The sequence below is a fragment of the Sarcophilus harrisii genome, chromosome 1 (assembly GCF_902635505.1).
Source record: "Sarcophilus harrisii chromosome 1, mSarHar1.11, whole genome shotgun sequence".
Taxonomy (NCBI): domain Eukaryota; kingdom Metazoa; phylum Chordata; class Mammalia; order Dasyuromorphia; family Dasyuridae; genus Sarcophilus; species Sarcophilus harrisii.
In genome coordinates this window covers 521,472,410-521,498,352 of record NC_045426.1, presented here as the reverse complement: position 1 = coordinate 521,498,352, position 25,943 = coordinate 521,472,410, and positions in this window count along the sequence as shown.

Here is a 25,943-nt window from a genome sequence, read left to right as displayed (position 1 = left end):
ATTAAAATTTAAATGATGAAAACTGTTGAGACAAAGTAAAGCTATCAGATCTACCTTGTCTGTTCAGTTGTTTCTCGTCCTAGTGGATATTCAGGGCTAACTTGCATAGAAATTTAAGTATAAATAGAAAGCCTTAATAATTGTTGGAACTTTATCCACTATACCACCCTACTTCCTTGAAGGTTTTTCTCTTGAATGCAAAATTTCAGTTGTGACTTAAAGCCAGAGAGATCAGAAGTATTCCTGCTGCTGTCCTTATTGTATTTCTCATTTCTGCTATTCTCTTATTTCTCTTCCCCGCCCCCCCTCTATTTTCCTCTCTTTTCTCAACCTTTTTTTTAAATTTCTATTTTTCTATTTTATTATTTTTGTTTCTATAGGGTCCCTTCTGTCTCTAAAGCCATTACATTATTGCAGTTCTTGACTCTAACCATTGAATAATATTGGTGATAATGGATAACCTTGATTCACCCCTGATATTACTGGGAAGGCTTGAGCTTATCTCCATTACAGATAACACTTGTTGATGGTTTTAGACACTGTTTAACATTTTAAGGAACACTTCCTTTTCTATCTATGCATTCTAGTATGTGTGTATGTATATATATTTTTAAAAATAGGAATAGATGCTATTAAAAGTGTTTTTAGCTTTTATTAAGAAATTTAGCTTTTTTTTTGGAGATAAACATATTATTTATGTTAGTTTTATTTTTTTCCCTTTTCTTAAAGTTACAGGAAAAAAATTATTCAATTAGGCAAGTCTTGTATTTACAAGAGTGGATAAGGAGAGGACAATGTGTGGTCTAAGCCTCAGCCTGTCCAAGTCCCTTTTATACAGTATCTTTAGTTCAGCCTTCCCCAAGACACTTACATTTTACTTGAAGTTGGTTCCTATCTCTTTTGAAATTTAGTGAGGCAAAAGGATAACAAATTTACCTTCCCCACTACAATTTAAACAACAATTGTGATACATAAAGTGACCTCCACTTTCTCCTAGGCATACTTAGGGAGGGAACAGGTAAAGGACAGGGATGGGAAGGATCAAGATAATGATAGTAGCAACTAATTTATGGTCACAAAGAGCAAGCAAGCAAGCTATAGGGTGGGAAAAGGGCAATAATTGGTTCTTCAATGATGTGGCAGAATTTTGCCTCTTTTGGAGCCAGGATACTCTAAACCCAAGAGGAAATTGCCCATAAATTGGAAGTCTCTCAGGCAGGAGTCCAACTCTCCCCAAATTTACATTTCTATGCCAGGTCCTAAGATCTGGAAGAAAAAAGGATTAACTTCCAAAAAAGTTCCAGGTTCTTTTCCCCTTAGTAGAGAAAAAGCTGTTGAGATAGCAATTCAATTCACTTCACTTTGGATCCAGGAGCCAAGCAGCTGATCCATCTTTCAGTAGTTCAGAACCTGAGGGAATTGCTCCCAGGAAAGCCACAGCTACCCTTCAGGCCTCCTTAAGAGAAAGAGGACATCTTCATTTTACTAATGGGCATGTTGCATCCTGCTCAGAACCTACACAGACACTAGTTCAGGCCTCTCTACTCATTCTAAAAAACACAACACACCCCCTCCATGCACAATCCTATTAAAGAAAAGTAAAGGCTAGGAAAACCACCAAACATTTTGAAAATAAACATTTCCCCAAAAAGAAAAGCTTTGGTGCTCATTATCACCATTTGTTTCTGGAACAAAGCCTAATGAAGAAAAGTGTTCAGCCACAACTACTTGGGAGTCAGATAGCCCCAGGCCTCGGCCACTTCCAGAGCCTTAATAGGAAAATGCAGTTTGATCCAAGAAACCCAAAGACCTTACTTATTTTCAATACATGCTATTGTGCCACAGTTCCCTTTTAATGTCCTGAACCAGTTTCCCTTATTGTCCTACTCAGTTATTCTGTCTCAGGTTATAACCATTCCCTCTTAATGTTAGGATAAAGGTCTTATATCTTAGACCTTAGGCTATAATCATTCCCTCTTAATGTTTGATGAAATAAAAGGTCTTTATCCATTTTAGACATCATTAGAATACCAGGAGTCTCTCCAATACCTCCCATTATGTCATCCCAGGTGTCTCCCCCCATTAGGTCATCCCCATCCAGGTACCTCCCCCATTATGTCATTGTTCTTATAACTCTATAAAAGTATCTTCTATCTAGCATTCACTGCTGTATTCTATTAGATTTGAGATTTGAGATTCTTATTCAGCCCTGGGACCAAACCATGGATCTATTTGGTCCCAGTAAATCTCTCCCATTTAATAAATTATTAAATACTCCCTAATCTCTTATCATGCTTAGTTTCTCAGGCATTACAATGTCAGGGATGGAAGAACAATTTACAGGAATCAAAAGAGCCTAAAAACAACCATCTCTACTCTGCTAATACTTTTCTTTTTCTTTCTTCTTTTTTTATTGTACCTTTTTTATTTATAAGATATATGCATAGGTGATTTTTCAGCATTGAGAGTTGAAAAACCTTTTTGTTCCAACTTTTCCCCTCCTTCCCCCCGCCCCCTCCCCCAAATGGCAGGTTGACTAATACATGTTAAATATGTTAAAGTATAAGTTAAGTACAACATATGTATACATGTCCATACAGTTATTTTGCTATACAAAAAGAATCATACTTTGAAACAGTGTACAATTATCTACTAATACTTTTGAAAAAAATAACAAAATACTCTTTAGGCCATGTAGCTACTCTGACCAATTTAATGGCAAAGTTCCCTTTGTAGCTCTACCAACCTGGAACATCTTACTACTCCCTACCTGCCCTGCTCATACTGATCCTGAAAAGCCCTGATTCCTGAATTGCAAGTTCAAAACGCAGATGTGCAGTCCCATCCTCTCCAGGAGATCTTGGGCACTCTCACAGGTAGTGCCTGTGTTATGTTGGGCTGGGCTCAGAGATTGGGGCAGACAAGAGCAAGAGAATCTCTGTCCCTGGACACACACCCAGGAGGTAAGTGATTATGACCCTCAAGTCCCAGCTCTGCCCTCCAGCCCTGGACAAAGTCTAAGATAGAATACACATACACAGAAAATGGATTGTTAAGGACTATGCCTAAGTGTGAAGGGGCAAGTCCATTCTCTAAAAGCCCCCATAGCTGCAAATCATACACACTTAAAGGAATTGCAAATCAGCCTTTACTGACACAGATGTTGCTTGTGAATGGAAATGAAATAATTCAGAGGCTAAAGGGAAAAGGAGGAAGGTCAGAGAATGTTAACAGCCTCTCAGTCTCTTTGTATTATTATGATCCTCTCACATGAAGGAATCTATTCTGTTGGTCAGAATTAGATCCCCAGCAGCCACTATAGGTGGCTCCTGTAATACCCAGCAGCCACTAGTGGGTTGTGCCTGTAACAATGGATAAAGAAGAATCTAGATAATGGGATGACAATTCAAGTCTGCACAAGTATATATCAAGAAAGCTGCGATATAGGAAGCAATGATATGCAATATAATAGTGGCAAAATTAGTCAGAATCAAAAAAAAGGGGGGGGGCATTTCTGATATATAAAATATATTCTCTTGTCACTGATGATGTGATTTGTGATGTTCTGATTAGCTTTCTGGAGGTCTGGGGACCAGCCTTGGTTTCAGCAAAATAATCACCATAAGAATAGTCAGGTATAAAGTCCAAATTCTTTATTGTCTCTTTCATTCTCCCAGTCTGCATCAGCAGTCTCAGTCTGTCAGCCAGTCAGCAGTCTACACATTTTAATGTAATGCCCTGCTTTCTAGAGCTCCCAAGTTGGGGTGACAAAACACCACTGCTTTTTAGAGCCCCCACACCAGAATGGATTAAAGTATAGTGTCCAGATTAGCTCTCTGGAGGATCTCGGGACCAGCCCAAGTCCTTGGTCTTAGTGGAGAAGTGATGAAGGCAGGGGAACCACCATGAGGCTGGTCAAGTCTTCTTCTCTGAGGCCCAGTTCCTAGTTTATATATGCTATTACAATTAAATCAATTTATTCTACTCAAAATTAGCTATTCATTATATCACTAGGGAACTGTTATTTGTTGTAAAATTAAATTAATCACACTGAACTAGAGAACTGTTAATCACCATGCTAAACTAGATAACCATTATCTTATCAATTCCACTGAGTTATAAGAGTCCTTCCCTCAAGTATATTTCTCCAGAATTCTAGCCCATTGTAGTGACTAATGTAGACATCAGATAATGGTAGGCACTAAAAACTGGGGTTGTTATATGAAGAATTCACAATGGCCTTTCCCTTCAGCAAAATGTAGATTTATTTAGGAGAATAGATTCCAGAAAAAATGATGGAAAATACTGAACAATGGGAATAGTAAACTATAAAATAAAGTTGGGAGAATATAGAAAAAAAGGTTTTAGCAATTAATGATGGAAGGGACAAGTTGCCTAGTGGAACTTACCAAACACTAGAACAAAGTAAACACCCTATAAAGTTCTGGCATGCCCTTATCTGGGAAGCTAAAGCCTGAAAAGGATTTAGCACCTCAACAAAGTTAGTTGCTATAAGGAAGAAAAATGGAGTCAGGAGAGACACTACAAGTTGGGTTAGGAGATACTATGTGGCATGGGGGAGGGGTAAGGAGAAAGACATCATGAGACAGAGTGCTGGGGCAGACTTACCCAGAGGAAGGCAGAGGGTATGCATGACCATAAGTAGATTTTTTAGAGAAAATTTGACTTCATGGACATGATTTGGATTTCTGATAGGACATGGCAAGGTGTGAAGATGTGGCTACCTGAGACCCCCACAGAGGGTGAATCTCAGGGTCTGACATAACTTGAATTTGTGACTGGACAACATCCTCAGAGGGTGAGACCATGGAGCTAAACTAATATCTATTGGTACTTTTCCCTGCCTGCCCCAGAGATCAATTTTTCAGTTTCTTTTTGCCCAACACACCCATCATTTAGGACCTTTACACTGAGGCAGGAAGCCAGGGACTTCCTTGTCAGTGGGGTCTATATACTCCATGGCCTGGATGATTCATAGCTATTTGTGGAGAGGCTCAGATGAGGGCAAATGGAGAAAAGTGTGTGTTCCCATAGGAAGAGTTCCCATTACACTGACTCCAGCTGGTGCTTCCCGACTGGTCCCTCAACTGATTTTGTAGCAATTCTGGCTGACTTGCCCAATCCCCATGCCCAAAACCTGGGAATTTAAGTTGTAAGAGGTGAACCAAGCCAGTTCAACAAAGAGGGGCTTACTTGACACTGAGAACCACATGAGTAAAAAATTTCCCTTATTTCTAAAAGGTCAATTGGAGGTTGTAGAGCAATAGGGAACCTTCACCTGCACATTGAGGAATAATATTCCCATTTTAAACTGTATACTGGGTCCCAGGGGGGGACAGGGAGTTTGGATTCTCAAAGCTTTATTACCTTCAAATGGAAGGCTCAGCCTTGAGCCAGAAAGTTCTTCATTGCTGATTGACCTGGGAAGGAAATAAAGTATTTCTCTCTGTCAGGCTTATTCTGTTTGTGGAGCAGGACCAATGCTGATATCTTTTGGTTGCCTCACAGAAACGTTCTGCTCCATGAGGTTGGCCAGCACATCTTCCTGAGCCAGCATGGGCATAAATGGACAGATGAATTCATCAATTTGAGTTCTTTGTCATCAGTATTTAAAATTTTCCTTCTTCAATTCCTCCTTGAAACAGTCTTCATAGTTTGTGATCTCTGCTTCCATCTACCTCTTTTTTTTTTTTTTTTTTAATTTAATAGCCTTTTATTTACAGGATTTATACATGGGTAACTTTACAGCATTAACAATTGCCAAACCTCTTGTTCAATTTTTCCCTCCTTACCCCCACCCCTCCCTAGATGGCAGGATGACCAAGTGGATATTAAATATAATTAAATATAACTTAGATACAATAAGTATACTTAAAAACATTTTTTACTTACCAAAAAGTCGACTCTAATTATTTAAAAATTACTTGAAGGAAATCAAAATGCATTGTGTATAAATATAGGATTAAATTTAATGTATGGTTTTTAGTCATCTCCCAGAGTTATTTTTCTGGCATAGCTAGCTCAGTTCATTACTGCTCCATTAGAATGATTTGGTTGATCTCATTCTGAGGATGAGTCCATCAAACTGGTCATCATCTTAAGTATTATTTTGAAGTATATAATGATCTCCTGGTCTGCTCATTTCATAGCATCAGTTGTGTAAGTCTCTCAGGCCTTTCTAAAATCCTCCTGTGGTCATTTTCTTAAGAACAGTAATATTCAATTTTCATATACCACAATTTATTCAGCCATTCTCCAACTGAATGGACATCCATTCAGTTTTCAGTTTCTAGCCACTACAAAAGGGCTTGCCACAACATTCATGCACATCAGGTCCCTTCCCTTCTTTAAATCTCTTTGGGATATATCCAGTAGTAACACCTCTGGATCAAAGGTATCACAGTTTGATAACTTTTGAGCATAGTTCCAACTACTCTCCAAAATGGTTGGACCCTTCACAACTCCACCAACAATGCATCAATGTCCCAGTTTTCCACCATCCCTCAACATCATCATTATTTTTCCTGTCATCTTAGCCAATCTGACAGGTGTGTGTGGTATCTTAGAGTTGTCTTAATTTGCATTTCTCTGATTAATAATGACTTGGAGTATCTTTTCATATGACTAGAAATAGTTTCAATTTCTTCATCTGGTTGTCTATTCATTATCCTTTGACCATTTTCAATTGGAGAATGGCTTGATTTTTATAAATTAGAGTTAATTCTCTATATATTTTGGAAATGAGGCCTTTATCAGAACCTTTGACTGTAAAATATTTTCCCAGTTTATTGCTTCCCTTCTAATCTTGTCTGCATTAGTTTTTGTTTGTACAAAAACTTTTCAGTTTAGTATAATCAATTTTCTATTTTGTGATCAGTAATGATCTCTAGTTCTCTTTGGTCATAAAGACCTTCCCCTTCCACAGGTCTGAGAGGTAAACTATCCTATGTTCCTCCTAATTTATTAATAATTTCATTCTTTATGCCTAGGTCTGAACCCATTTTGACCTTATCTTGGTGTCAGCGTTAAGTATGGATCAATCCTAGTTTCTGCCATATTAGTTTCCAATTTTCCCCACAATTGTTATCAAACAGTAGTTCTTATCCCAAAGCTGGGATCTTTGGGTTTATCAAAGACTAGGTTGCTATGTTGCTGACTGTTTGTCCCTTGAACCTAATCTATTCCACTGATCAACTAATCTATTCCTTAGCCTATACCAAATAGTTTTGGTAACTGCTGCTTTATAATATAATTTTAGATCTGGTACAGCTAAGCCACCATAATTTGATTTTTTTTTCATTAATTCCCTTGAAATTCTTGACCTTTTGTTTTCCATATGAACTTTTTGTTATTTTTCTAGGTCATTAAAATAGTTTTTGGGAGTCTAATTGGTATAGTGCTAAATAAATAGATTAGTTTAGGTAATATTTCATCTTTATTATATTTGCTCCCTATCCAAAAGCATTTAATATTTTTCCAATTGGCTAGATCAGACTTAATTTGTGTAAAAAGTGGTCTGTAATTTTGCTCATAAGTTTCTGATTTTCCCTTGGCAGATAGATTCCTAAATATTTTTATATTATCAGTAGTTACTTTAAATGGAATTTCTCTTTGTAACTCTGACTGTTGGATTTTATTATGATATATAAGAATGCTGATGACTTATGTGGGTTTATTTTATAACCAACAACTTTCTAAAGTTGTGGATTATTTCTAATAACTTTTGAGAATCTCTGGGGTTCTCTAAGTATACATCATGTCATCGGCAAAAGGTGATAATTTGGCTTCCTCATTGCCTATTCTTATTCCTTTAATCTTTTTCTCAGCTCTTATTGCTATAGCTAGTGTTTCTAATACATATTAAATAGTAACGGTGATAGTGGGCAACCTTGTTTCCTCCAGATCTTATTGGGAATGGTTGCAGTTTGTCTCCTACATATGATGCTTACTGATGGTTTAAATAGATGCTGCTGATTATTTTAAGGAAAAGTCCATTTATTCCTATACTCTCAAGTGTTTTTAATAGGAATGGATGTTGGATTTTTATCAAATACTTTTTCTGCATCTATTGAGATGATCATATGGTTTTCATTAATTTTGTTATTAACATGGCCAATTATATTGAGATTTTTCTAATATTGAACCACCCTGCATTCCTGGTATAAATCCTACTTGATCATAGTGTATTATCTTGGAGATGATTTTTCTGTAGTCTTTTGCTAATATCTTATTTAAAGATTTTAGCATCAATATTCATTAGGGGAGATTGGTCTATAATTTTCTTTCTCTGTTTTCAGCCTACTGGTTTTGGTATCAGTACCATGTCTGTGTCATAGAAGGAATTTGGTGGACTCCTTCATTCCCTATTTATCAAATAATTTTATAAGCATTGGGGCCAATTGTTCTTTAAATGTTTGGTAAAATTCAATTAAATCCATCTGGTCTGGGATTTTTCTTAGGGGAGTTGTTTAATTGCCTGTTCTTTTTCTTTTCTGAAATGGGACTATTCAACAATTTACTTCCTCCTCTGTTAGTCTGGAATCTATATTTTTTGGGTAGTCATCCATTTCACTTAGGTTATCAAATTTATTGGCATAAAGTTGAGCAAAATAACTCCTTATTATTTCTCTAATTTCCTCTTCATTGGTGGAAAGTTCTCCCTTTTCATTTTTAAGACTACTAATTTCATTTCCTCCCTCCTTTTCTAATCAGATTTAAAGGCTTATCTATTTTATTGGCTTTTTCATAGAACCACTCTTAGTTTTATTAATTAGTTCAATAGTTTTTTTACTTTCAATATTTTTAATTTCTCCTTTTAATTTTAAATTTCAATTTCGTATTTGATTGGGGTTTTAATTTGGTCTTTTAGTTTTTTAGTTGCAAAGCCCAATTCATTAATCTTTTCTTTCTCTGTTTTATTCAAGTAAGCCTCTAAGGTATAAAATTCCCTCTTATTACCGCTTTGGCTGCATCCCACATTTTGGTATGATGTCTCATCATTGTCATTATCTTGAGTGAAATTATTAATTGTATCTATAATTTGCTGCTTCACCCAATCATTCTTTAAGATGAGATTTTTGGTTTCAATTACTTTTGGTCTATTTCCCCTAATTTTTTTTGAATGTGGTTTTATTGCATCATGATCTGAAAGAAAGCATTTACTATTTCTGCTTTTGCATTTAATTTTGAGTCTTTATGTCCTAAATATGGTCAATTTTTGAATAGGTTCCATGAACTGCTGAGAAGAAACTATATTCCTTCTATCTCCATTCAATTTTTCCAAGATCCAACATCCTAATTTTCTAATATTCTATTTACTTCTTTAATTTCTTTCTTATTTGTTTTGTGGTTTGATTTGTCTAATTCTGAGGTGCAAGGTTGAGGATCTCCTACTATTACAGTTTTGTTGTCTATTTCTTCTTGCACTCTCTTAATTTCTCCTTTAGGAAATGAGTGCCATACCACTTGGTGCATATATGTTTAATATTGATATTGCTTCATTGTTTTGCTACCCTTTGTAGGATGAGTTTCCTTCCTTATCTCTTTTAATTAGATCAATTTTAACTTTGCTTGATCTGGAGATAAGGATGGCTCTCTTTTGACCTTCACCTGAAGCATAATGGTTTTGCTCAGCCTTTTACCTTTACTCTATATGTATCCCCCTGCTTTAAATGTGTTTCTTGTAAACAACATTTGCAGGTTCTGACTCGTCCAGTCTGCTATCTGCCTCCTCTTTTGAGTTATCCATTCACATTTAATTAAATTACTAAATCTGTTTTCCTGCCATCCTAATAACCCCAGATTGTGCTTTACTTATTCTTGCCTCCCCCAACCCTCTTTCCCTTTTAAACTTATGCCCCTCTTGTATCACGTCTTATCCTCTTTATAATCCCTCCCTCCCCCCTTTGGTCTTTCCCCCTTCCTTCCCTTATTCTTTTCCCTTTTCTTTTCCTTTCCTCTCCCCGTTTTTAATGGGGCCGAGGAGAATTTTTCTAAAACAAATGTCTTATTTTTCTTTTGAGCCAACTCTGATGAGGTAAGATTCACACAATGTTCCTCCCCTCTCTAAATTCCCTCAGATATGATAAGTTTCCTTAGCCTCTTTGTGGGATGTGGTTTCCCTCTTTTATCCCTCCTTCCCACCTTTTCTGCATCATCCCTTTTCCATATCTACTTCCCTTTTTATTTATATCAGTACAATCAAATTTTCATGTATTTTTTTGTATATCCACAACGAAATACAATTCTCAAAGTTATTTTTACCTTTTCTGCATCTCTTGGTTCTATTCTTGGAATCAAATTTTTGTTAAATTCTGGTTTTCTTCAGAAACAAATGGAATTCATTTGTTTCATTAAATGTCCATCTTCTTCCCTGGAAGAAAATGCTCCAACAGCTGGGTAGTTTATTCTTGGCTGCATCCCAAGTTCTTTTTGCCTTTTGGAATATTATTCAGGCCCTTCTTTCTTTAATGTAGAGGGCAGCCAGATCTTGGGTGATCCTTATTGTGCACCTCAGTATTTAAATGGTTTTGGCTGCTTGTAAAATTTTTCCTTAATCAATGGTTCTGAAATTTTGCCACAATATTCCTTGGGTTTTATTTAGGGTTTCTTTCAAAGTGTTCGATGAATTCTTTCAATGCCTATTTTACCTTCTGATTCTATTACATCTGGGCAGTTCTCTTTGATGATTTCTTGTAAAAATAGTATCTAGGCTCTTTTTTTCATCATAGTTTTCGGAAAGTCAATAATCCTCAGTTTATCTCTCCTAGATCTATTTTTCCAAGTCTGTCGTTTTTGCAAGTAGATAATTCATGGTTTTTCAGTTTGTCATTTTTTTGTTTTGCTTGATGTTCTTGCTGTCTCAATGCATCATTAGTTTCAATTTTTCAATTCTAATTTTTAAAAATTATTTTCTTCATTAGCTTTTTTACTTCTTTCTGTATATGTCAATTAAGTTTTGAATGTATTGTTTTGGTCTGTGGAATTTTTCAATTTTCATTTTTTTTTTTAGTGAATTATTTTCTTTTCCAATTCCAGATCCTCTTTCTTGCCTGTTCTTTGTCTTTTCAATTCACGGATCCTACTTTCTTGCAGTTCTTTGTCTTTCAATTCACAAATCCTACTTTCTAGTAGATTCTTTATTTTTCAATTCACAATTCTTACTTTCCTGAGATTTTTTTACTTTTTCCAATTCTATTTCAGGAAGTTGTTGCTCTCTTTAAGGCTTCTCTTTCCTTTCCCCATTTATCTTCTAACTCTCTTTTGAGACTTTTAATGTTCTCTTCTATGAGACATTATGTAAAGGAGGACAGTCTGATGCATTTTTGCTGTTTGAGGTCTCTTCAGGTTTGCTGACCTGCTCTTTTTCTGCACAGAAGCTGTCAATCGTTCTTTTCATCTTTTTATTCATGTTTTAAAGCCTTTAGGGTGGGTCTCCTAGGCAAGGGGTTCAGCTTCCTCTGCAGAGCAGGAAAGATTTAAACCGATTTCCGGCTCGGGTATGGGGTGCTCCTGGTGAGGGTTTTCCCTTCCCCACAGAAGTGGATTCAGCATGGCTGAGCTATCAAACTGCTTAGTAGGGCTGAGTGGATTGGCAATTGCCCTCTGCTAGAGACTAAGGGGTAAGTGTCACTGCCCCAGGCTGGAGCCTCTTGTGGGACTGTGAGTGTCGGCACCCAGACCGCAGACCGCCCTCAAACTCTGCCCAGCCTCTCTGCCTGATGCAAATCGCCCTGGAAAAGCTCTTGCCCAGCCAGGCTCCCCACTGTGCAGATTGGAGGCTAACCGGGCTCGTCCTCCTGATGCAGGATCCACTGCCCAAGGAGAAGCCCCGTACTGCGGGTTGGGGTTCCGCTTGTTCTGAGATCTGTGCTTTCACCCTAGGTTTGAGACTCTCCTCGGGAACCTAATTTCTCTCCCAGTCTGAGCCGATCTCCCCCCTGGCCCCGGAACCAACCTTTTTGGCGAGACTGCAGATTTTCTTCGGCCGGTGAGTTGTTCTACTTCTTATCTTTACAATTGTAGCAGTCAAGACTATTTTTGAGGCTTGATATAATATTGATAAAGAGGGTAAGAGAAGAGCTTAGAAAGTCACGTGTGTCTTCTCTGCCATCTTGGCTCCGCCCCCCTGCTTCCATCTACTTCAACAGGGCCAGTAGCTCTTTGGAGAAATACTTTCCCCCACATTGTCGCTCAAGGGCTCAGTCTCCCTTTCTCTCAGTCACTTGGTTCAGAAGTCTCCTCTTCCAGAATAACACGATCTAGACAGTTCAACTCTCTTTGACAAGGGGTGATGAGTTTTTCCCACCTTCTGTGATGGTGAGAAGGCATAGCACCCCATTCTCAGAGAGATACAAAAGACCTCTGCTACGAAAGGCACCAAGTCAGTTGTAGTACAAAATCCACTCACAACAACCCAATGTCCTTCCCTAAAACACCCCCAAAAATATGGGAGAGGACAGAACTGAATGGGGGCGTGGAGTTGGCAGAGCACATGGGTGATTGAAGTGGCAAATCAAGGGTAGTCTCAATCTCAGAAACTTTGTCAATGTTCTCATTGCTATAAGTGGGTGAAAGATTAGAGTGGGAGGACATGGCTACAGCTTTGCTCCCAGCACTACCACTAGTCTTTATGGACAGAGGTATTAAGGAGTCTTTCTGGGATTCCTTGAGCTTCTCAGAAAGCACATTGATTGTGTTGGGCTGCAGGATGCAGAACTACCCATCTGAAAAGGCAACCAAGGGCTTCTGCTGACCTACCTTTTCTGCTTGTACCTGATGGCAGAATTTGTGTCCCAAGAATTCTATTCCTCATCATAATCATATTGATTTTCCTCAAATTTTCAAATTTATTGACATGATTATAAGGAAATTTCCTAATAATTGCTTTAATTTCACCTTCAATTGCAGATGATTTAACCCTTACCATTTTTGGTACCATATATCTAGTCTTCTACTATCTTTTTGAGCAAAAATACAAGATACAAGTGATGTTCATCAGCCACCACCTTTTTTTCCTCTCCAGGGTAATAGCTCTTTTGTGTCTGATTCTGTGAAACAATTTATACAATTCTACCTCCTCTTCCCCTCTGCACCCAGCATACTCCTCTTTCTTAATCCTATTTTTTTTAATGCCATTCCTTTAGATGCACCATGTACCCATGGTCTTTATATGTATATATTGCTTCTGGTTATATTATTAATGATATAATTATTAAGAATTACAAGTAACAAGCTGATTATAGAAAGACTTGGAAAGATTTGCATGAACTGATGCTGAGCAAAGCAAGCAGAACCAGAAATGCATTGTATACAATAACAGCAAGAATGTGTGATGATCAAATATGAAAGGCTTAATTCTTCTCATAGTTCAGTGATTCAAAGCAATTCCAAAAGACTTTTGACAGAAAATGCCATCTGTATCCATAAAAAAAACAAAAAAAACAAACAAAAAAAAAAACAAAAAACAAAACTAAGGAGACAGACTGAATGTAAATCAATACAAACTATGTTTAATTAAATGTTTTCTGTTATTTTTTTTTAATCTCTCCCATGGTTTTTTCTTTTGCTCTGATTTTTCTCTTCCAATGTGATTCATAAAGCAATTTGTATAAAAAATAAATAAATATTGTAATAAAAAAATTACAATTGACATTCTCCATTTTTGGGATTTAAACAATTTAACTCTGAAATTTCTTATGTATTTTTATTCTACATGTTTGTGTTCTCTTGGGTCTTGATATTAGATATCAATTTTCTTATTTATTTCTGTTCTTCTTATCAATGCTAGAAATGATTTTGTTTCATTGAATGAGCATTTTTCCCCCTTCAAGTATTTTTTTTTATTATTATTTTCCCCAGTTACATACAAAAACAACATTTTTTTTTGGTTATACATGTACTTTTTTTTTTTTTTTTTTTTTTTTTTTTTTTTTTTTTTTTTTTTTTTTTTTTTTTTTTTTTTTTTTTTTTACATATCTCCTTATTAATCATGTTGGGAAAAAATCAGAACAAAAGGGGAAAAAAACACAAGAGAAAAAAAAGAAGAAGAAAAAGGGGGAAAAAAGTGAACAGAACATATGTTGATTTATTTTCAATCAACATAGTTCTCTCTCTGGATAATGGTGACCTTTTCCATCCAAAGTTTATTAGAATTGCTTTGGATCACCAAACCACTAAAAATGACCCAATCAATTGTAAATGATCATTGCACAATCTTGCTGTTACCATGTACAATGTTTTCCTGGTTCTTGCTCAGCATCAGTTGATATAAATCTTTCCTGGCCTTTCTTAAAGATCCCCTGCTTAATCAAAAGATATGCACAGTTTGATTGCTCTTTGAATAATAGGTCCAAATTGCTCTCCAGAATGGTTGGTATTTCTTCACAACTCCACCAGTAATATATTAGTGTTCTAGTTTTCCCACATCCCCTCCAACATAGATCATTATCTATCATTTCCTGATATCTTAGCCAATCTGAGGGGTATGATGACCCCTAAGAGATGTTTTGATTTGCTTTTCTCTAATCAATAGTGATTTAAAGTATGTTTTATATGAATATAGATGGCTTTAATTTCTTCATCCAAAAATTTTCTCTTCATGTCCTTTAACCATTTATTATTTGTATACTTATAAATTTAACACAGTTATTTATATATTTTAGAAATGAGGCATTTATCAAAAACCCTAGGTATAAAAATTATTTTACCAGCTTTCTTTCCTTTTAATCTTGCCTGTTGGTTTTGGTTGTGCAAAAACTTTTTTTAATTTAATGTAAACAAATTTTTCCATTTTGCATTTCATAATGTTCTATAGTTCTTGTTTGGTCATAATCCCTCCCTTCTTCAAAGATCTGATAGGTAAATTATTCTTTGCTCTCCTAATTTACTTTTACTATCATCTTTTATACCTAAATCAGGTACCCAGTACTCATTTTTATCTTATTTTGGTACGGGGTGTGAGATGTAGATCTATGCCAAATTTCTATCATAATATTTTCCAGTTTTCCCAGCAATTTTGGTGAAATAGTGAGTTCTTATCCCAGCAGTTGAAGTTTTGGGATTTACCAAAAAACTAAATTACTGTAGAAAATGGACTATTTTGTGTTTTGTGTAGCTAACCTAGTCTTCTGATCTATCACTATCATAATAACCCTTCCACAATTTTATTCTTTTTTTTTTTTTTTTGGTTTCTCTCTGTCTCTTTCTGCCTCTGCCTCTGCCTCTGTCTCTGTCTTTCTTTCTCCTTCCCTCTCCCTCTCTCTGTCTCTCTCTCATTCTCTCTTTTTGTCTCTCTCTCTCTCTATCTGTCTCTCACTTTCTTTTTTATTTCATTTAAATTTAAACTCAGCTCCATAGTGGATGCATCTTGGGTGGAGAGGGGCCTCCACATTGGCGTTTACCACCCTGGAACTCAGAATGTCCTGAAGACTTGCCAAGTTGGGACTTGCTGCTGAATCTCTAGGGAGTTTCCTGTTTTATGGACTATGCCCTCCTCTTCATGTCTTCTTGGTGGAGTGAAGGGAAAACATTATCTAAATATGGTGTAAAATATTGTTTATCCTATCTCCCTGATGGTTTTATAACTCCAGCAGCTGTTTTTGGTTACCTGGAGCTGAATATGGGAGGGTTTCTGTGATTCATTGCTCACTCTGCCATTTTGGCTCCCATAAGTCAGAAAGATTTCTTTTAAAGTCTACATTAACTTTGCATAGTTTCACATTCAACAATTTTATTTTTGATTTTTTCTTCTTAAATTCATAAGAAAGAGAAAACAAAACTAAAGCCCAACAGTACATAAATTTCCCTTGGATGTCTGCATGCTCTTCTTGAGAGACTTTTAGAAAGAACATGAGTTACAGTTAATATATGAAGTGTACTTTCCAACTCATATTCTCTGACTCTTTACATTATATTCTTTATACCAAATCCTAATAGAACCGAAGGCCTGAATTAGCACTTGAATAATTCCATATTGTAGTCTCTGTTCCTATTTCCAAGTGTTCTGTTTTTTTTCCTATAATTTCTCTCTTATTCTTGCTTATTTCATTTCTCTTACCTTCTTATGTCACATTGAATTGCTATCATCTTTATTTTTTTTACCCTACTTCTTATTTTTGAAGTTACACGATGTCAATATACAAATTAGACAGGGAAAAATGTGGGATTCTTTTTTGTTTCAAAGATGTGAAAGAGATTAAAGTCTGCATACATACACATAAACATACGCATGAAAGACTTATTTTTTAATTGGAAGGATAGACTCTTTCTTCTTTATTTAGCAGAGGCAGGATTGCACATTGAAGAGAAAGGAAGACTGCCAACTGAGAAGAGAGAGATTGGAGAGACAGCATCTGGCTGTGTCTCTTTTCAATCCTGTTAAGTGAAAATGACTGTGCATCAACAATTATTTTCCAAAGTCCATAGAAACCTTTTTTTTTTCTCCCCATACCAACCTTCTGCCCCATTCACTCTGGGAACAACAAACATTAAAGCAGCTAAAGCCTTTGGGAGAAAAAAAAAAGACAAAGTGAAAGACAAAAAATATGTTTCATGCTAAGAAAAGCATAGAAATTTAATTCAGATATAATTTATTACTTTTCAGAATAACGATTCTGTAGGCTATGATATTTTTTTCCCTAGTGATTGTGTATCTAACTTAACAGTTATCCCTGAAGAGTTTAATTTGTTTTTGTTTTGAGAAGAAAAATAATGGGTAAGGGAAGTATGTGACATAGAAACAGGTAAAAATTAGAAAACCACAGATTGATGGGAATAATTCTTTTTTTTTCCATTTTCGTTTTTAGCTTTCATGGATATATCAGATATGGTCAAATTAATTCAATTAACCATTTACATCATGCTGGATCCAAATGCAACATTAAACTTTATGGAAAACAGTGAATGGGGAATCACTATGTCAATAATAAATAACTATATTCCAGGAGAATATCTTTATTATATATATATATATATATATATATATATATATATATATATATATGTGTGTGTGTGTGTGTGTGTGTGTGTGTATGTATATATTTATGTATGTGTACATGAATATACATACATACATATACATATATGCATGCATATACATATAGAAATTTGTGAGAGACCATTTGGTTCATGGAGTCAGAAATCAGAAGAAAAAATTTTAATCCCATCCATTATAATGACTTGGCAATTAGTTGTGGGCAAGTTCTTTTCACTCTCTGAACCTTATTTTACTTATCTGTAAAAGAGGGATAATATTACTTAAATGATCTAGTTAACAGGTTTTTATTAAGAATAAACATGATAATGCAAATAAATGATTCAAATTTCTATATCATAATTAATATAAGGCATTGTCATCACCATAACTATATTTTAGTTTACAATCATATATAGATCTTAATATATCAAGAGAGAAATGTTTCCATTTGGTCAGTTAAGAAATCAAAGAACATATTTTAAAATTAAGCAATATTATTCAATATATTTCACATTAAGTTCAATACCTTCTCACTAATCTCATCATCTGTGACATCTCTTAGGAGACAAACCATTCCTAACTCAAGAGTGATAACTGTGAGAGGTGATTCATTTGAACCCCTACTCTATTTCAATGATTATTAACAAATTTGATCGAATCATATGAAAGTTCTGTATTCAGTGCACCAGAGTTGTGAGCTGCAGATTCTAAGTTCACTTGCTTAATCACAGGAAGTTAACTAGAGGCCTTCCACCCCTGTTTTTTCTTGTCATGATTACCAGTGTGGCAGAGATGACAACTACACAGACAACCCCCCAAAGATTTTCGTACCTTCAAAGTAATCTCTTGCTGAAAAGGAGCATGGGACTATCTTATGACCATTTAGGACACTGATTGTGACAGCTTATACTATTTCCTCCTGTTCAACCTAAGGAAAAACCTGTTTCTCTCATGAGGAGATATCCCTTACTTCACCCAATTTGTGACCCTGGTGACATTATTTTGATTATTGTTGCTTATGCGTCATATGATAATCAATGGAATTATTTTGTATTTGATATAGTTGTTCTTCATTGACTAGACATTCAGGCTTATAAAAATAGTTCCTGGGAAGATGGGTTTCAGACCATTAACATCTAAGATCCACTTCATAGGAGAGTGCCATTGACCTTTAGTAATGTATCATTGGTTCAGCTCTTTGCCTCAGTCTCTTTAATTATAGGTGGGATAATTTTAATCCCCGTCTAACCATCTCTACAATAACAAAGCATCTCACAAGGCTATAAGAGTATAGTAGTAAAAAAAAAAAGTAGAAGAAAATAGAAAGATGACACAGGGAGATGGAGTAAGAAGGATTTGGAGTAAAGAAAAGGAAATGGGCAAAAAGAGAAAACCAAAAAGCAGGTATTATGAAATAAACACAAACTTGAGGGCCCTTCTAGTTCTAACATTCTTCCAAGGGTAATATTCTTCCCATTTTACATGTGAGAAACAGGATTTGACCAAGGTTTACCTAATTCTAGCACCAGCTTTCTAAACATGATCCCATGATGCTAATAAATTTATATTATAATATATGAATAAATTTGCTAATATAAGAAATCATATGAGAATCCATGTGTGCATGCATAGGCATCTTTAGATGAGAACAAATTAAACTAATGCTAATAAATCTTTTATAATAATTATCATAGGAGGGCGGAGCCAAGATGGCGGAGAAGACACACATGACCTTCTAAGCTCTTCTCTTACCCTCTTTATCAATATTATATCAAGCCTCAAAAATAGTCTTGACTGCTACAATACATAAAAGATAAGGAAAACCACCGGCCAAGAAAATCTGCACTCCCAAAAAGGTTGGTTCCCCAAAAGATCCCAGACGGGAGAAAATTTGTTCCCCGAGGAGGTCTCAAACGAGGGTAAGGCCAAGATCTCAGCAAACCGCAGCCCCAACCCGGAGGGCTTCTCCTTGGGGGTTGATCCCATGGCGGGGATGCAACCCCGGGAGCCTAACTGGCAGTGGGGAGCCGGCTTATAGAGCTTTTCCAGGGCCGATTTGCACAGGCAGAGACACTGGGCAGAGTTTATGGTTCAGTCGCTGCAATACTCACAGTCCCTCAAGGGCTCCAGCCTGGGGGCAATGACATTTCCCATTAGTTCAGCCAAGGGCAACACAACCCACTCAGCCCCATTCAGTTTGATAGCTCGGCCAGTGCTGAAACCCTTTCCTGTTGGGGAAGGGAAAACTCACACAGAGCACTCCCATCCTCGGGCCGGAAATCGGTTTAAATCTTTCCCTGCTCTGGCAGAGGGTGGAACCCCTGCCTAGGAGACCTACCCTAAAGGCTTTAAAACATGAATAAAAAAGAGAAAGAACGATTGACAGCTTCATAGAAAAGAGCAGGTCAGCAAACCAAGGCCCCAAACACAAAAATGCATCAATTCCTCCCCCAAATGTTCTACAAGAGACCATTAAAAGTCTCAAAAAGAAATTAGAAAATAAATGGGGAAAGGAAAGAGAAGCCTTAAAAGAGCAACAACTTCCTGAAATAAATTGGAAAAGTTAAAAATTCCTGGAAACAAAAAGGGAATTGGAAAAATAAAGAACTCAAAAAGTAGGATCTGTAATTGAAAAAAGAAAATAATTCATAAAAAAAAAAAAAATTATGAAATGGAAAAAATTCCCGACCAAAACAATACATTCAAAAACCAATTGGACATATACAAAAGAAGTAAAAAAAGCAAAGAAAATAATTTTTTAAAAATTAGAACTGAAAAATTGAAATAATGATTCATTGGCAAAGAAATCAGTCAAGCAAAAACAAAAAAAAACAAACTGAAAAAACCATGAATTATCTACTTGCAAAAAACAGACTTAAAAATAGATCGGAGAGATAATCTGGGATTATTGGACTTCTGAAAACTATGATGAAAAAAAGAGCCTGAATATTTTACAAGAAATCAAAAGAAACTAAGATGATTGAATCAGAAGGTAAAATAGGCATTAAAGAATTCATCGAACACCTTCTGAAAGAAACCCTAAAATAAAAACCCCAAGGAATATTTGGCAAAATTTAGAACTATAAGATTAAGGAAAAAATTTTCAAGCAGCCAAAAAAACCATTTAAATACAGGTGCCAAAAGGATCACCCGATCTGGCTGCCTCACATTAAAGGAAAGGGCCAATTGAATTCCAAAAGGCACAAGAACGAGATAGCCAAGAATAAACTACCCAGCTGTTTGAGCATATTTTTTCCAGGAAGAAGATGGAATTTAATGAAACAAATGAATTCCATTTTGTTTCGAAGAAACCGAACTAAACAAAAAATTTGATTCCAAGAAAGAACTCAAGAATGAAAAAGGAAAAAAATTTTTAAATTGTATTTCTGTTGTGGATATAAAAAGAATACATGTATAATTTGATTGTACTGATATAACAAAAAAGGGAAAGATTTGAAAAGGGATGATGGCAGAATAATGGGAAGGAGGGATAAAAAGAGGGCCACATCCCACAAAAAGAGGCTAAGGAAACTTATCATATCTGAGGGAATTTAGGAGGGGAGGAAATTGTGAATCTTACCTCACTAAATTGGCTAAAGAAAAAAAATTGACATTTGTTTGGAAAATTCTCCCGCCTCATTAAAAAAGGGGAGGGAAAAGGGAAAAGAAAAAGAGTAATAAGGAAGGAAGGGGAAAGACCAAAGGGGAGGGAGGTTATAAAGAGGATAAGTATTGATACAAAGGGGTAAAAGTTTAAAAGGGGGAAAAGAGGGTTGGGGGAGGCAAGAATAAGTAAAAAGCACAATTGGGGTTATTGGATGCAAATACAGATTTAGTAATTCTAACCGTAAAAAATGGGATGAACTCCCCCCAAAAGAGGAGGCAGATAAGACTGGATCAAAAAGTCAGAACCCTACAATATGTTTTAAAAAACACATTTAAACAGGGGGATGATAGAAAAGTGGTTGGAGCAAAACTATTTGCTTCAGGTGAAGCAAAGGGTAGCATCCTTATCTCGATCAACAAAAGTTAAAAATTGATCTAATTAAAAGAGATAAGGAAGGAAAATCCTCCAAGGGTGATAAACAACGAAGAATATCATATTAAAAATATGCCCAATGGTATGGCACCCAACTTCCTAAAGGAGAAGAAAGAGTTGCAAGAAGAAAGAAACAAAACTGTAATAGTAGGAGATCTCAACCCACCTAAATTGACAAATCAAACCACAAAACAAATAAGAAAGAAATTGTAAAGAATATTAAAAAATTGGTATGTTGGATCTTTGGAAAATTGAATGGAGATAGAAGGAATATAGTTTTTCCTCACGTTCATGGAACCTATTCAAAAATTGACCATATATTAGGACATAAAGATCAAAAAATAAGAAAGCAGAAATAGTAAATGCTTTTTTTAAATCATGATGAATAAAAACTCATTCAACAAAAAAGGGGGAAATAGCCAAAAAGTAATTAAACAATTCATCTTAAAGAATGATTGGTGAAGAGCAAATTATATAAATTAATAATTTCCTAAGATAATACGATGAGACATCATACCAAAATTTTGGGATGCAGCCAAAGCGGTAATAAAGGAATTTTATCCTTAGAGGCTTATTGAATAAAACAGAAAGAAAGATTAATGTTGTGCTTGCAATAAAAACTAAAAAAAGACCAAATTAAAACCCCAATCAAATACTAAATTGGAAATAATAAAATTAAAAGGAGAAATTAAAAATATTGAAAGTAAAAAAAACTATTGAACTAATTAATAAAACTAAGAGTTGGTTCTAAGAAAAAATAAAATAGATAAGCCTTTGGTAAATCTGATTAGAAAAAGGAGGGAGAAAAATAAAAAGTTCTTAAAATGAAAAGGGAGAACTTTCCACCAAAAGAGGAAATTAGAGAAATAATAAGGAGTTATTTTGCTCAACTTTATGCCAATAAATTTGATAACCTAAAAAATGGATATACCTCCAAAAATACGCTTCCCAGATAACAGAGGAAGAAGAAATTGCGAATAGTCCCATTTCAGAAAAAGAAATAGAACAGGCAATTAAACAACTCCCTAAGAAAAAACCCCAGGACCAGATGGATTTAATGTGAATTTTACCAAACATTTAAAAAACCCCCAATGCTATATAAATTTTTGATAAAATAGGGGAATGAAAGTCCTACCAAACCTTCTATGACACAGACTTTTACCAAACCAGGTGGGAAAACAAGAAAGAAAAATTTGAAATCTCCTATAATATTGATGCTAAAATCTTAAAAGATAAAAAAGACTGAAAATCATCTCCAAGATAATCCTTGATCAAGTAGGATTTATACCAGGAATGCAGGGGCTGGTTCAAATTAGGAAAACTATCAATATAATTGGCCTTTAATAACCAAATTAAAAAACCATATGATATCTAATAGATGCAGAAAAACTTTGATAAAACCAACATCCATTCCTATTAAAACACTTGAGAGTATAGGAATAAATGGACTTTTTCCTTAAAATAATCAACAGCATCTTTAAAACCATCAGTGATTTGTAAGGGACAAACCAACCATTCCCAATAAGATCTGGAGGAAACAAGGTTCCCACTATCACCGTTACTATTTAATATTGTATTAGAAACCTAGCTATAGCAATAAGAGCTGAGAAAGAGATTAAAGGAATAAGAATGGGGCAATGAGGAAACCAAATTATCACTTTGCCAGACATGATGGTATTTAGAACCCCAGAGATTCTTAAAAAGTTATTAGAAAAATCCACAACTTTAGCAAAGTTGTGGTTATAAAATAAAACCCATAAGTCATCAGCATTCTTTATATATCACTAACAAAACCAACAGTCAGAGACAAAAGAAATTCCATTTAAAGTAATATGATAATATAAAATATTTAGGAATCTATCTGCCAAGGGAAAATCAGAAACTTTATGAGCACAATTACAGACCACTTTTCACACAAATTAAGTCTGATTAACCAATTGAAAAATATTAAATGCTTTGGATAGCGAGCAAAAAATAAAGATGAAAATTAAAAAATCTATTTATTTAGCGCAACCAATCAGACTCCCAAAAACTATTTTAATGACCTGAAAAAAAAACAAAGTTCATATGGAAAACAAAAGGTCAAAAATTTCAAGGAATTAATGAAAAAAATCAAATAAGGGTTTTTAGCTGTACCAGATCTAAAACTATATTATTGACGCAGTTACCAAAAACTATTTGGTATTGGCTAAGGAAAATTAGTTGATCAGTGGAATAGATTAGGTTCAAGGGAAAAACAGTCAACAAATATAGCAACCTGTCTTTGATAAACCCAAAGATACCAGCGGGATAAGAACTTACTGTTTGATAAAAATTGCTGGGAAAAAATTGAAACTAATATGGAAACAGGGCATTGATCCAACTTAACCCGACACCAAGATAAGGTCAAAATGGGTTCTGACCTAGGCATAAAGAATGAAATTATTAATAAATTAGAGGAACATGGATAGTTTACCTCGACCTGTAAGGGAAGGTTTTTATAAAACGAACAGAGACATTACTGATCACAAAAATAGAAAATTTATTTACCAACTGAAAAGTTTTTGTAAAACAAAACTAATGGAAAGATTGAAGGGAAGAAAAACTGGGAAAATATTTTACACAAAGGTTCTGATAAAGGCCCATTTCCAAAATATATGGAATTAACTCAATTTTAAAAAATCAACCATTTCTAATTGTGGTCAAAGGATATGAACAGACAATTTCAGAGAAGAAATTGAAACTATTTCAGTCATATGAAAAGATGCCCGTCATTATTAATCAGAGAAATGAAATTAAGACAACTGTAAGATACCACTACACACCTGTCAGATTGGAAGATGACGAAAAAATAATATATTGTTGGAGGGATGGGAAAATGGGAATTGATTCTTGTTGATGGGTTGTGAACGAATCCAACCATTTTGGAGAGGTTTAACATGCTCAAAAGTTTAAATGTATACCCTTTATCCAGGTTTACTATGGGATTATATCCCAAAGAGATTATAAAGAAGGGGACCGTATGTGCATGAATGTTTGTGGGCCTTTTTGTAGGGTTAGAAATAAACCGAATGGATGTCCATAGTTGGAGAATTAATAAATTGGTATAAAAATTTGGAATATTATTTCGGTGACCAACGGATGATTTAGGGCCGGGGAAAACGAACTGATGCTAAGTGAAAACAGGACCAGGAGATCATTATATACTTAACAACAATACTAGATGATGACCAGTTCTGATGGATCAGGCCATCCTCAAACGAGATCAACCAAATCATTTCTAATGGGAGTAATGAACTGAACTGCTACCCAGAAAAGAACTCGGGAATGACTAAAACCATTAATTGAATTCCCAATCCCTATATTTATGCACACCACTTTGATTTCCTTCACAAGTTAATTGCACAATAATTAAAAGTCTGATTTTTTTGTACAGCAAAATAATGTTTTTATTACTTATTTTATCTATGTTAATTTTAATATATTTCATCTATGGTCATCCTGCCATTTAGGGAGGGGGTGGGGGTAAAAGGAAAAATTTGGAACAAGAGGTTTGGCAATTTTAATGCTTAAAGTTACCCATGTTATATCCTGAAATAAAAGGCTATTAAATAAATAAATATATATATATATATATATATATATATATATATATATATAATTATCATATATCTACTAATTTTAACTAAGTGTTTATCTCATAATTTCTATCAATCATATTAATAGTAAATCTTTCACTTTAAAGTCTGCAAAATCTTTTAAAGGTTTTCTTTTTATGTTTCATGCCTTGGGATGGGAATTGTAACTCCATTCTATGGATGAGGAAACTGAGACAGAGTTCAAATGTTTTTTATCAGCTATACAGCCATATATGTCTGAGGCAGAACTTGATCTAAGGACTTTCTTGTTTTGCCAGCATTTTATCTATACCACTTAGCTTCCTAATCAAATCAGATTTAATGTTGCTCTTTCTTTTCATGATCAGAGCTCTGGTAATTAGATATGGATCCAGGAGTCCAGTGAAGAGATTCTTACTTCTACTTTAATAATTAATAAATAATAATAATAATAATTTAATAATTAATAATAATTATGACATATTGCCTCCTAGAGGGCAATTTGGTAATATTTTGTCCAGTCCAGGTCATTGGGAAGAGCTTCAAGAGAGATTATGGTCATGTCTCATGATTCTTCAAATTGATTGGCTTTTTAGGTAATGTGGGAAACAGGAGAAAATGTATTCAACCAATTGGTCATTACTATTTTCTTTACTGCAAGAAGATACAGGCTAAACTATGCAAGTATTAGATATATGCTCAAATTACAGCTAAGCAGTGCACAGTTTCAAAACCCACCAAGATGACTTCCTCTTCCATCCTTTTTCTAAGTACACCATGCATGTAAAGAGCACCTTATATACCAAGACATTCATTTTTTTTAAATAGCCTTTTATTTACAGGTTATATGTATGGGCAACTTTACAGCATTGACAATTGCCAAACCTCTTGTTCCAATTTTTCCCCTCCTTTCCCCCACTCCCTTCCCCAGATGGCTGGATGACCAGTAGATGTTAAATATAATAAAATATAAATTCGATACACAATAAGTATACATGACCAAACCGTTATTTTGCTGTACAGAAAGAATCAGACTCTGAAATATTGCTCTTGGCAATTAGCCTGTGAAGGAAATCAAAAATGCAGGTGGGCAAAAATATAGGGATTAGGAATTCAATGTAATGGTTCTCAGTCATCTCCCAGAGTTCTTTTGCTGGGTGTAGCTGGTTCAGTTCATTACTGCTCCATTGGAACTGATTTAGTTCATCTCATTGCTGAGGATGGCCAGGTCCTTCAGAATTGGTCATCATATAGTATTGTTGTTGAAGTATGTAATGATCTCTTGGCCCTGCTCGTTTCACTCAGCATCAGT